This window comes from Podarcis tiliguerta, assembly GCF_965153285.1.
Source record: "Podarcis tiliguerta genome assembly, chromosome: 3".
NCBI lineage: Eukaryota > Metazoa > Chordata > Lepidosauria > Squamata > Lacertidae > Podarcis > Podarcis tiliguerta.
In genome coordinates, this window is record NC_139536.1 from 35,083,759 (window position 1) to 35,098,187 (window position 14,429).

A 14,429-nucleotide genomic window follows, 5' to 3' on the forward strand; every position below is an offset into this window, starting at 1 on the left:
ACAGAGACAATGAAAGAAATGGGAGGACTTGGGTGAAGTCCCAGAGGGAGCCTATGGCAGAATAGGGAGCTGAGCGTGTATTAGCCGAGTCCTGGGAGACAGACCAGCTTACTAAATCCTCTTTACTTAATAACTCGCTGTACAGATGAGATGAAGGAATTAAAATTAGAAGTGAAAATATAACAGAAAACCAATAAACCTTCACAAGAGCAGAGACTGAGGGGGCCTAGCAAGGCAAGGGCCCAGGGGGAATATGATCACACTTCAATATCTTCAAGGTAACAGTACAAATGAAGGAACGAATTAATGCACTGCCTGGAAGATGGCAGGTCAGGAAGAAATCGCCCAGAGCAAAGGAAGGGGAAGTTTAGCCAAGATATTAGAGAGAGGTTCTTGTAGTCAGAGCAAAGGTATGGCAGATTATACTCACCAAGGGAGACAAGATTACTGCCGACATTCAGCAGCAGGTTAGGTAAGGTGGAATGTAATACAGGCTCAGAGCAGATGACTTGAAAAACCTTTTCTGGTCCTGCTATGATATATATAAAACAGTTGCAGAAAATGTAACAATGTTTGGCACGCTACAATGCAAAGCCCTTGGCTTGTAAGGAGCACACATAAGGAGCACATCTCACCGCATCCTCTCTGTCGTTACCTTTCAGTCTAAAAATGAGAGAACTTGATTTCTTTCCTGTTCTGTTTCCATTGTTGACCCAGTGCTCCATGCTACCTAGTTTTAGCTGGGAATTAGATATTAGACCTGATGCATTTGGCAAAGGGTTGCTCGGCTCCTTGAAGGAAGGCTGCCAGGATCATCACAGTGCAGAAACATTAGAAACACAATATTGCTCCTAAGCTCTCAGTGATGGGTTCTGCCTCTATTGTGCATAAATATAAATCAACCATAAATGCTATGGGGGCTTCGAGCTCTGTGTAAGTGGAAAACGTAGACAATGCACATTTAAAAATTAACAGAACCAAATTACTGAACCACATTTCCAACTGGAACTCTCTGTGGCAAACATACCTCATAAGCCAGTCATGCTTGATTTACAAACTGAGAGGTGCTGGGGTAGAAGTCCAATAGAGAATTTGTGTCCTGATCTGGGCTCGATCTGCTTTAAACAGTGATGGCTTTCCTCAAAGAATCCTGGGAGCTGTCATTTTTAAGGGTACAGTGATACCTCAGGTTACATACGCTTCAGGTTACATTTGCTTCAGCTTACAGAATTCCGCTAACCCAGAAATAGTGCTTCAGGTTAAGAACTTTGCTTCAGGATGAGAACAGAAATGGTACTCTGGTGGCACGGCGGCAGCAGGAGGCCCCATTAGCTAAAGTGGTGCTTCAGGTTAAGAACAGTTTCAGCTTAAGAACGGACCTCTGGAACGAATTAAGTACTTAACCCGAGGTACCACTGTACTATGCCGCAACCCCGTAGTCACCTTTGACTGGACTTAACCATCCAGTGGTCCTTTACCTTTTACCTAGGAGACGCCTATTCTCCTCACAGAACTACATTTCCCAGAATTCCCTGTGAAGAGGGATTGATTGTTAAAACACTCTGGGAATTGTAGCTCTGAGATTGCAACAGGACAGGACACACATATAACTGAGTACAAACATAACCAAACTGGGATGGGAGTATCTGATCAGCCCATCCCTAACTTTCAGGTTAACCAGCCTCAGGCAGTTTGTAGCACAATAAGTCAGTACCAATCCCTTGACTGAATAATATGTAGATCAAATGTCCCAAATTGTAAACCATGGAGGGGAATGAAGCCCATTACTGGTGCATTATAGCAAGTGCTTGACATTCTTCCTGTTTTATAGTCCATGGCAAGTACTGGGGGCAGGGATTTATTGGGTCTCTGTAAGGCTGTCATAGGGGCTGGTGGGCTGTGTTGAATAGGGTGGATTGCAAATTATGCATGCCTTGATGAAGATGCTGTTAAGTGAAATGCACATGAAAAAGTCATCGGTGAATACTAAGGCACCAGTGTCAATACATTCTAAGAAATTCAGAGCAGGAGGGTTTCTCTGCCTCCATTTTTGCAATCTGCCCCAGCTGTTCCAGCAGTCAGGGGCCATGACAATATGAGCCTATCTCTTAGTTTGGATACTAATGTTTCATGGCAGGAATGTCACTCCACATAATTAGAATTCAAGCTATGGAAACAGCCAGCAGACTAATTAATTGTGGCAGGAAGCACATGGTTCTTGATTTCAAGTAATTAAGCGGAGCAGAACCAATTTTTCCCCCTGCTAAAATGACCTAGCTGCTGTCGTTTTTTTGTTGTTTTTGTGTGCATGTTGTTTTTGTTTTTTTGTTTTTAAAGATGAATTTGGAATAATTCCATCTCCAAGGCAGACTTCAACAGAAGGAGTGCTCCACATGGAGAAGACCTTCGAAGGGACTCAGGGGGAGTTTGTTTGTGTTTGAATGTAAAGTGTGCAATCAAACATGCTGGCCTCTTGGCTCCTTTACAAACACAGGGAGGCAACCACACCGCAGGAATATGGGATATGCAAGGGAGAGCGGGCTCAGTGTGTTGCAAGAGAAATTGGGTTTGGAGCATGCTAATGGATTAATGAAATGTTGCACTAAATGTAGTTAAAGAAGGATTAAGGCTTAATGGCAAAATTAATACATGCTAGAAGTAACTAAAGTGGTGTCTTTTAAACAAATTGAATTAGATGGTTTCTAATACCAAGAGAAGGAAAAGCTGGTTCCATAGGTAGAAAGCCAGCAAGGGATTTTGGACACAATTGCGTGGGATTTCTTCTCTTTGACAATCTGCTTGTTTCACCGATGTAATTAAGGGACGTATTAGAGACCTTAAGCCCTATTTGCGTGGTGTTTTTTGTAAAACTAGAAATTTCTCATGCAAGTGGAGAAATGGGAACAGTGGCAGAGCGTTTGACTTAAAGGCAGAAGGTCAAAGGTTCAATCCCCAGCATCTTCAGGTAAAGAGGAAGATAGACTAAAGGATTCCGCCCAAGGCCTGATACCGCCAAAGTTGTGTCATTTTGCTACAGGAAAGGCAAAACCTGCCAATGCAGGGGAATTCCTTTCTGGCCCTTTAACAGCGACCTTGACGTAGCAGCACCCGCATACCTGTGAAGAAAAGTTAACCTGCAAAATAAGACTTAACTGAGGGTGGGTAGGGTGGGAGAAGCTCAGGACCAAGTGAGGATTCCCAGGTAAGATCCTCCCTCTATTGTGTGGGCAGGTAGTCCCTCCCCTACCTGGCCTGGTCTCCTTGGCAACGCTTCCCCCACGCAGGATTGGACAACTGACTGAAGTAGGCAGAGACCTCCAGGTATCCCACCTGAGGGAAGGCAAAGCCAAGCCTGTGCTGAGGGAGCCGCTCCAGATCCAGGGGCTGCGCGTGTCCACGCAAAGGGTGCCCCCCCCCCGTTTTATGCGGGGAGCGATCATTGTAGAAAATACTTAGATTTGTGGACCGATGAAGTTACTCAGTAGAAAAGCAGCTTCCTGTGCTCCTAGGTGAATCAACATATCTATGGCATTAGCAAAATCCCCAACACTTTGATGGGCCAAATTTAGCCTGAAGATTCTGCATAGCCAAAGGACGCAAGGCTAACTTGTATCTAAGAGCCTGTGTTTCCATGACTAGCTTCCTTCCAGGGACGTTAGCCAGACTTAACAAGACCCTGACACCCTGTCTGTGGGCCTGCAATGACTGTGCTTTGGTAGAAGGCATTGCTCCCTATCTATTGGGTCTTCTGATGTGTGTAAGGTACCCTAAAGCTCAAAGGAAGCATGGTGTGCTGGAGGGTTCAGTGTGATATGGAATAAATGGAAGCCAGCTATTATATATAGATATAATGTGTGCCTATGACCTTTAAACATTTCAAGAAATCCAACATTTTATTTCATGAGTTATGCCTGAAGGTTCTGAGCTGGATGCCACTTTTCTTGCTTTTCCATCAAGAGGCTTCTAAGAAGAAGACATGAAATCTAAACAAATGCAGGGTTTTGCCCTTGTTGCAGAGCATTAACTGGCTTTCCCTTCATGTAGTGGTGCAGCAATACAACCGTTAGCACATTTACAAAGCTTAAGCAGGGTCCAGTATGTCAGGAGGTCCTACACATGAGTAGGAGTCCGGCAGAGACACATGACCGACTGGCATGTTCTCTCCTTCCTGGTTGGTCGTTCGGGAGATTAAAAATCTTTCTCCGGCCTGAACATCACAGCGATTGATACCTCAGAGGCATCGGTGCACTTCAGGATCAGCAGAGTATAGGCAGTCTGTGTACAGCCTCAGTAGCGCAGCATTCGGCTATACTACATTTATTTACATATACATACTCAGAGCATCGTAACTCAGCTCTTTTCTCTTCAGCATCAGACAGCAAAGAAAAAAAGCAAAGGACAAAACTCCTACATCACAGAAACACAGTAATACAAACATCCAGTCTCCGTCGTTTCCCACAATGTGGAATGAAAATATACACCGTCATTTGATAAAATCAATCCCATGACTGCAACACGGGGAATGAATCCTAACACAGTATGGTTTCAAATTGGATGGGGGACTGAATGTTAAGATTCCTACATTGCAGAGAATGACCCTCAATGTCCCTTCCAACCTGTGAGTCTATGATATTTTCACCCATAAGCAAAAGGCACAGTGAGACAGATAGAAACAGTCCAAAGGGAGTTGAATAAATGTTACTCCTTAATGCTTTAAAAGTCTTTGAGACCAGGGACACACAACCCTTGAGATACTTGAGACTGATTGCCTCTTCCTAAGAGGAGAGTGTCCTGCTGCATTTACATAATATTAGCATAAGTTGGTCATTACTAAGTTAAAATTAGCTTCTGTTTATGAATTCATTGATAGAGGAGCAATTTTTTTCTCCAAGCCAGAAATGGATAATTTCATTCAGTCTGCATTTTAAAAGCTCTAATTCATACCTCCTGGACCAATGCATATATTAGAATAGAACAATCCTTGGTGTTTTGTCTTTCATCAAATTCTGCAAAATAATTCTTGCTCCAACAAGTGTAAAAAAATCTTCAAAATGCATTTTAGGATTAAAGAAACATTTTGATATGTGTACCTTGAGATAAAATTACATTTTAAAACAGGGATAGGTTTATGTTTGGGTAAGTGGTGAGTGGGGTGTTGCTGGAAGAGTATATTGTTAGTTGTTCTGTTTTCTGTAAGAAAACTTATTTACAAACCATTCGTATACACAATATATGTTTAAATACATATTTTGTGACGAATGTGTATTTGAAAATGAACACTTGCCTTTTTTCCATTTGAGAGGAATGCCACAGATGAATTTGGAAAAGGGATGGAACAGATTTATGAATGAAAACATTCAGAATTGATATGGATGCATCCATCCACTTTTAATACAAGTGAGTATGTTCAGAGGATCATTCTTTTAAAAGAATCCTCAACTATGCGGAGCAGCAGTGTGGGGCAGCGTGGGTAGAAAAGAATCAAACTTCACCTAGAAGATCTTATCTGCAGGTTTAAGTAGTTTCCCAGTGCTGGTAGTCCCTCAGTACAACTCATGCTGCTTCCTGGGTTGTGATCCTTGCTCACATCCACACCATACAGGTGAAGGGATGCACCCCTCTTTCTTCAGGCATTTAGAGTGAAGACATGTGATAAATGAAGGCAGTTCTAAGTATGGCACAACCGATGTATTAGTTATGTGGCTATCTTATGTGGATTGCTTTTAATGACTTAATTATATTTTGCAGTGTTTCATTTGTTGTACACTCCCCTGTGACTGTCATGATGAAGGGGGTATAAAAATAAAAACTAAACAAATAATCCCGGGGATTTATTCATCTACCAAATTTTGCAAGCCATTGCTGGAGCTTGTTTCAGCTGAAGAGCAGGGTGAAAATGCCCAAATAAGTACCTAGTTCGATACAGATAGCTCAGTGAGTGTTTTGTGTTGTTGTTGTTTTGTATGTTTGTTTGTTTTTACAGAGCACTAAGCATAAGTGTTGATAGCTCAGTGAGTTAGAGCGTGGTGCTGATAATGTCAAGATTGCAGGTTCATCCTTAGCTGAATATCCCTGCATTGCAGGTGATTGGACTAGATGAATCTCGCGGTTCCTTCCAACCCTATGACTCTATGAATTATATTCCGCTCTGTCCTCCAAGGTGCCATACATGGCTCTCCATTTTATCCTCACAACAACTCTGTGACAAAAACATAGCCCATCTCTTTAAGAGGTCTGCATCCATCCACCCCTAATACAAGTGAGTTTTAACGAGGAAAAACATATGAAAGGCACCAGGTTGCTAAAGGTTGGTGCAGTCAAAACTGAGCCAAATAGGCAAATGTTCTATGTGTGGATGAAGAGCCTGTATAACAATCTGTGACCAGGTTATCTAAAGGACCACCTTCTCCCATGAACACCTGTCCAACAGTAGAGAGATCACTATCAGAAACCAGTATACTGAGGGGGGAACTCTGAACTCTGCTAATGTTCAATGACTGGTATTTCCTTCCCTACAGTGGATGTGCTAAGAAAGAGGTGCCCAAGACACAGTGTAAAAAGCATTAAAGCCAATGCACTACTACCCATTCCAAAATCAACTGATTCTGAACCATCTCCATGCATTTAAAGTGAAGGTGGTGGAAATGAAAGCCTTGCTAAAACTCAAAAGGAAAAACTCCTCCTCCAGCACCAGCTCTGCCAGCAAAAGTGATTTAGGTCGACACATTACAATGAAACAGGGGGAACCACAGAAGCAGGGAAATTGCAGCCAAGTGGGTGTTGAGAAGGCAGGAATCAGCCAAGAACAGACGAGTCAGTGCAAGTGTGAAGGTTGATGCCTCTAACCACGTGCAGCTTTGAGATTTGAAAGTCTCATTCTTATTCTTCCTCTCCTGAATCAGAAGAAGGGCAGAAGGTTTTGATAGGAAAGACAATATAATTATCTGCGTCACGGTAGCTTCTCTTCCAGCCTTCAGTGGTTTTCTATTGTAGAAATAAATTGATATATTTGCATGCAAAAGCCTTGTATTATTACCCCCAGGCTCTGGACGGATTGAGAGCCTGCATGTTCCAGGGAAGCAAAAATAAAATAAAATAAGCCCACCCTTCAATGCTAGGCAAAGGTTCTTTGCATTCTGTTCTCTTGAAAAGCTGCTGCTTCACTTTCAGATGAAGCACAATGACTTCTTAACCTGTTCTTGTTTGGTGATGACCCACCACCTGAAGAAATCTCAAATGTTAACTAGCTTCTATTCAGGAAATGTTTGCAAAACCTTCTCCACATGAAATTCTCACTGCATCTGAAGATAGCAAAGAGGAAGCCAAGCTCATCCTGTGTGGATCTAGGACAATTGACCAGTGTATGAAGATAAATGCATAAAAGCTCTGCAGAAACACATCTTGTCCAGCACCCTTTTCTCACAGTGGTTGACATGATGGCTATGGGAAGCCTGCAAGCATGGTAAAGGACCCCTGGACGGTTAAGTGCAGTCAAAGGTGACTAGGGGTTTGTGGCGCTCATCCGCTTTCAGGCTGAGGGGGCCAGCAGTTGCCCCCAGACAACTTTCCGGGTCATGTGGCCAGCATGACTAAACTGCTTCTGGCACAACGGAACACTGTGATGGAAACTAGATCGCACGGAAACGCTGTTTACCTTCCCACCGCAACGGTACCTATTTATCTACTTGCACTGGCGTGCTTTTGAACTGCTAGGTTGGCAGGAGCTGGGACAGAGCAATGGGAGCTCAGCCTGTTGTGGGGATTTGAGCCACCAACCTTCTGATCAGCAAGCCCAATAGTCTGAGTGGTTTAGACCACAGTGCCACCTGCAAGCATGACACAAATGCAAGTGTGCTCCTCAACTGTAATTCTCAACAGCTGGTATTCAGAGGCATTATGACTCCAGCAATGGAAACAGAACTTCCAGCTTCTCTGGGATCCCCTTTTCCTACTTTTGTACACTGTTGACTCTCCTGTCAACTCAACCACATCACTAACTGGTCTCTGTCAGGAATGAGCCAGCTCCTAGTGGAACTTTACAGCCGGCTGCAGAACAGAGAGGATTAGATCTGACGCAGGCTGAACAGTGGTCAGAGGAGACTCCCCCACCCCTTGGAATGCCGGTTGCCAAGGGAATGTCTGAGAGCGGGCTGCAACACAGTCAAAGCTCTCAGGGAGCTCAAACTGGACTGCCTCCAAAGAACAGTCCAGCTGCTCTGCAGCATCCATATTGCCATTTCTCAAACTTCTGGGCCCCATTCATATAACCCTTTCTGGGCCCCAGCTACTTGAATACTTGGAAAAATAAAAAGATGCTATGGTTGGATAAATTGCATTGTAATAGCAACTTCTCGGATGGAGGATCCTGTCCTTTGGCACCACCTGCATTGATGGCACTGAATAAATCATATAGATATTGGAGAAGGAGGAGTAACAGCAGTGTGGGTTAGTGAGAAACCATCAGGTAAATCTAAACTGGCTGGTACCTTAGGTGGTCTGCATTTCCTCCACATGCTTTCAATGCTCCAGTTCCCAGTTTAAGCATTGGTGTCTTGACAAGAAGGATCCATGAAACCATGATAAATCAGCCCTATATGGCACTAAGACTCTAGGAAACACAATTGAAACTGCACTGTATAAAGCTACTCGATGGGTCCCTCGCATAAAAATAATTTAAATCCAAAAGGCGTAAGCAGGTTTTACAAACACAGCAGATTGCTGATGCAAATAGATAAACCCGGTAATGGTTCTGTCTTGAGTTATTTGAAAATATTATTCATTAAAATATGTTTTGTATTGCTCCTAATCCCATACAATCAACCTTTATTAGCCAAGTCAAGCTGTGTAGCCTTCGCACAGAGCGCAATCTTCCACATGCTTTATTCTCCTTGACAGCCAACTGGGGAGAACAACGTATGCAGTGACATTTAATATGGAACTTTCTGTTGCTCATGCTTTGTTTTATATTCTGCTGCTAGAAATACTCGAGGCCTCTTAACACCCAGCCATTCTACTCCTTCCCTCCTCCATGAGCTAATGGTATGGACAATTTTGCAATTGGAAGCCATTCCTGACAGAGAACTGCTTTGAGACCTAGCAAATGACATGATTAGTTTATTTGATTTTCCCAGTTTGAGTTATTGTACTAATTTACAAGGCCCTGAGCAACTTGGGTCCAGGATACCTCAAGGACTGCCTGATCCCTTATATCTCTGCCTGATCACTGAGATATTTGGGGGAGTCACTGTTCATGGTCCCCCATGCCTCAGATACACAGCTCACATCTCTCAGAAGCTGGACATTCATTATTGTGGGCCCAGTTTTATGGAACTCCCTTCCAGTTGAGGTCAGACAGGCTGCCTCCTGGATGAACTTCAGCTACCTACTAAAGACTTTTTAAAAACCATCAGCAGGCATTTTAATCAAAATCTGATTTCATCATTTCTTTTCTGCATTGTCCTTTTTGAATACTGCTTAGAGGCAATTGTAGTTAAGCAGTATATAAATTGTTAAAATAATAATAATAATAATAATAATAATAATAATAATAATAATAATAATAATAGAAAGCCCTGGTGATTGCTAATCACACCGTTCATACCAATGCAACTCCTAAGCACAGGGGGTGGGGGACAAAGCTGTGACCCTAGAGCTGTTGTTGGACTCCAAATCCTATCAGCATGGTCAATGGACTTTCCACACCACCATTGTTCTAATTTAATTAATTTTTTAAAAGAATCCTCTGATGGGGAGAGAGAGAGAGAAACATCCTCTGGAGCTCCTCAGGGCTCTGTGGACAGCTTCCTGGTCAGCCAGATACTTTGGACCCTGGAGATCATCCTGCTGAGGCATTATGTAAGCAGGTATTCTAAGAAACCAGCTATAAAAAAATGAAGTTCAAATCAAGAATAGACACCACGCAGCCACTTATAATGATTTTCAGCTAGGAGCACCAGGAAAGCCCTTGTGCCTCCTCTGTGACTCCTGGCAATGGTGGTTATGTTCTGCCCCCACTTTCAGAGGCATTGTGGCTTTAAATACCACTTGCTGGGAATCACAGCACATGACTGGTCAGCCACAGCTTGAGGATGTTTTAGGGGCTTGTGGGAAGGGAGTGGGAAGACAAAATGTTTCTGCTAGCATAAGGAGGCCCTCTCCTCCTCCTCCTCCTCCTCCTCCTCTTCCTCCTCCTTCCCTCCCCCTTTCTGTTGGGCCCCTAGTATGTCTACAAGCTGTATAACCCACTTTACAAATAAACAGATTGGAGTCTATGAGCACAGCAAGTGATGTGTGAATCATAATGCATAGTTAACTGCATCCTTGCCCCTCCCCAAAGGTGAAAGATTGTAAGAGTCATCACCACCTAAGTGAAGCCTATCTCTTAATTCACTGAGAAGAACGGGGCTCCATGACTTTTCCAGATATTGCCTGCCCATTCACTCCTCTTTTCTTTGCATCATGGCAGTTTAACGGAGCTGCAACAGGACTCTAGATTGCATCGGAGCATTAAACATGAGTGTAATCAAATTGTCAAAACAGAAGGCAACATATTTCCCTGTTGCATAATGCAAAAGGCACACTCAAGGCTGCAACACAAGAAAGAGATTGTGAGAGGCTTGTGGCCTTTGGGGGCTTAGGAAGCTGTTTGCAAATGGAGTCATAAAATCATGGAGCTTTAGAGTTGGAAGAGATCTTGGAGGTAATCTCATCCAACCCCCTGTTTAGTGCAAGACCATCCCTGACAGATGGCTATCAAGTCTCTGTTTAAATAACATCAGTGAAGTTGAGCCTTCCACCTCCCAGGGCACTCTGTTCAAAGAGCTCTTACCACTAGAAGGTTTTTCCTAATGCTTAATGTGTCCTTGTCATTTCTATCCATCATCATCATTATAATAATAATATTATCAACACACACACACACAAACATACACATGCAGGTATTCTTTTGAACATATATGCATATGCCAAAATGGCTTCTAAGCAATTCACAAGTATACAGTCAGTAACAAAACATCTATAATTAAAATACATAATAAAGCCAAATTTCTTAAAAAGCATAATTAAAACAGTTAAAAGAGCAATAAAAACAATTAGATCAGAAAGTTCATTTCAGGGGAATGCTTGTCTAGACAGTCTTCAAGAGCTGGTGGAATGCCAATACTGATGGGGGCATTCCACAGCACTGCTGCCACCAGTGAAAGAGCCCACTTCCCTGTTATCATTACTTATAGTCCTGGCCTCTGGACCAACAGAGCAAATCTGTTCCATCTTCTGCATTAAAGGTAAAGGGATCCCTGATCATTAGGTCCAGTCGTGGCCGACTCTGGGCTTGCGGCGCTCATCTTGCTTTATTGGCCGAGGGAGCCAGCATACAGCTTCAGGGTCATGTGGCCAGCATGACTAAGCCGCTTTTGGCAAACCAGAGCAGTACACGGAAACACCGTTTACCTTCCCTTCCCACCAGAGCGGTACCTATTTATCTACTTGCACTTTGACGTGCTTTCGAACTGCTAGGTTGGCAGGAGCAGGGACCGAGCAATGGGAGCTCACTCCGTCGCAGGGATTCGAACCGCCGACCTTCTGATCGGCAAGTCCTAGGCTCTGTGGTTTAACCCACAGCACCACCCTATCTTACAGCCCTTCAAATATCAATGAGTGGGGTCACCTTAGTTTTATTTATTGTTACATTTATATCCTAGTTTTCCTCCAGGGTTCTTCAAACACACACATACACAGAGAATTTTGTCCTCCCTGTGAAGAGGAGCAGCTTGTGTGGTGGGGGTTGTGCTGCACCACCACCCTCCTGACAGTGGCTTTGCTGCAGCCTACCAGGAGGGAGCAGGGTGGCAGCAAGGTCCGAGCTACTTAGCTACGCGGGTGGCCTGTGGTCTAAACCACTGAGCCTCTTAGGCTTGCTGATCAGAAGGTTGGTGGTTCATATCCCAGTGGCAGAGTGAGCTCCCGTTCCTCTGTCCCAGCTCCTGCCAACCTAGCAGTTCGAAAACATGCCAGTGCAAGCAGATAAATAGGTACCGCTTCTGTGGGAAGGTAAATGGCATTTCCACACGCTCTGGTTTCTGTCACGGTGTTCCGTTGCACCAGAAGTGATTTAGTCATTCTGGCCACATGACCCAGAAAGCTGTCTGTGGACAAACGCCGGCTCCCTCGGCCTGAAAACAAGAGGATCACCACAACCCCATAGTTGCCTTTGACTGGACGTAACCATCCAGGGGTCCTTTACTCTCTTTTTTACCTTTACTTTGCTAATGTTCCTGGGCAGCCCCGCCCCCCTCAGGGGACCAGCCCCACACTGACTCTATAAACCTGTCACTGTCACTAACCCATCATTCCAGCTACCTCTGCCTGTGAGATTAGACGGAGAGAGAAAGAATAACCTAATAATGTAACCCAGTGAGCATCATGGCAGAGCAACAACTTGAACCCTGATTTCCCACATTCATCTCCAAAGCTATACCCACTGCACCGCACCAGCTGTCACATTTGCAATGAACTGCAGCAGTGGCAAACTCTGCATGCTCCAATTTCTAAATTAATTTAGGGATTCTCCTAGCTAAATCAGAATTCAGGAGAGACTCAGGGCAGAGCAAACCCATGGAAGAATAAAGAAACGGAATTGTCAGGGTATCGTTTCCACCTCCAATTATAAAGCAAAACACATATTTCAGGGTTCTACATCCCTAGAATTTCTTCATGGCATCTCTAGTGAATTTCCAGCTTGATATTTATAAGGTTGAATTTCATCAACACATTCATAAGTAAAACATACCACACATCTATTGTCTGACTAATCCCGGTGGAGGCAGAACCTCAAGGGATCAGAAGGTAGCTAATTCTGCATGCTAATTCACCTTTGATCCTTTTAATGAAAGTGCCAGTACAAAATAGTTATGAAGTGCATTGTCTAGCTCTCTCAGGTGGATTGTGTTCCACTGAAATGTAGCAGGAAGCATAGGGCTAGTTAGTCATTTTCAAGGAAAATCAGTCAGTAGAGACAGGAAAATGTTGTCTTGAGCAGACATTTATTGCCATACATTTCAAGGGATTTCATATGTCTCCCAAAATATACACTACCACACACACACACCCCAAATTTCCCAGGCACACAGTTTTAAGACTGGGAACATACATGAGCATGCACAGGCCCTTTAAATGTTGTCAAACTATGGGTTAATCTACCCCACAAGGAGAGGGGGACCTTTTTTCAGTCCAAGTGGAATGTGGAGCATTCCAGAGGTTGCATGCCAGAGGCAAAAATAGTTAGAGCTTTGCATGTGACTCTGACCTCTGGACAGAAGGCTACATTCTACCCATACAAAATCAAGCGGTTTCTAGATACACACACACCTCCACCCAGGTCAACTACCCCCCTTCCCCCCAACGGCTTGGGGTAGGCAGGAGTCGTAGGCAGCAGTGCGCCAAATGTCACCCCCCCTCAGGGATTTCACCCGGGGCAGCCCACACCCACGCACCCACCTTGCTCCACCCCTGCCCTCCACCCAGGCCAGCAGGACACTTCAATGAAAGATTCCAGCCACACAAAAGCACTCAAGGAGAATGCTGAGCAGGGCCAGAAATGGGTGGAACCTGGGAGTGTCTCAATGGCCAAGTAGAGAAAATATGAGGACCACATTTGTCCACTGGTGCGGAGGTTCTCCACTCCAGTCTACCCTACATTGCCTATTCTGACTGGCCATAGATCTTCAAAGTCTCATCAAAGGTTTGAGACCCAGCATATCAACCTTTCCATGGTGACATGGTGACCATGGTTTTCCATGGTGACGTGTTGGAGGGTTTGCTATGATGGCTTTTTATGTGGTCCTCTTTTCACACATTAAATTCAGGTAGCACTCGTATTACCCCTGCACACATGCTGATGTAGAAGGTGGTATTTCTGATTTACCAATGTGGCAGTGGAGGCTGGTCCATTATGATGATGATGATGATGATGATGATGATGACAGAAGATGGATGGGGCACTGCCCCACAAAGCACAGTCTTGTGATAATCTCTGATTATCTTTCTCAAATATAAAAGAAAGTGCAAAGTGAGATTTTGATGTGCCTGAAAGTGAAACTTTTAAGAGACTTAAATGTTAACATCACAATTCAAAAGGTAATTGGAAATGATGCGTGTGCTAAAACATTTTCATTTGTATTTGAGAAAAATAATCAGATATTGTTGTGTTACTTATTCTTGCAATTTAAAATAAATTCAGAAGTTTTAAGTTTTGTGCTTTTCATTTTTTTTCTACAAGACATCTGTTTTTGAAAATTGAAGTTAGCAACTTGGGGGGGGGTAATTAGCTTTAGCTAGGGTGCAAAATAGCCAGGCATTGCCATGGGATGTCTTTGGATACCAGGAGGAAAGAAGATGAGGGGGGAAACTATTCTGAGTTAGCCCTACCCATC

The 14,429-nt window shown here is 43.7% G+C and overlaps 1 long non-coding RNA gene across 1 annotated transcript in view; it reads left to right on the plus strand.

The window, feature by feature from the left end:
* Positions 1-9,771: 9,771 nt before the first annotated feature.
* The window catches only part of LOC310674859, a 36,831-nt gene continuing 32,173 nt past the window's right edge, over positions 9,772-14,429 (plus strand). The window contains exon 1 of the long non-coding RNA XR_014509806.1: positions 9,772-9,855. This is a non-coding gene — a long non-coding RNA (uncharacterized lncRNA). The remainder of the gene's footprint in view (positions 9,856-14,429) is intronic.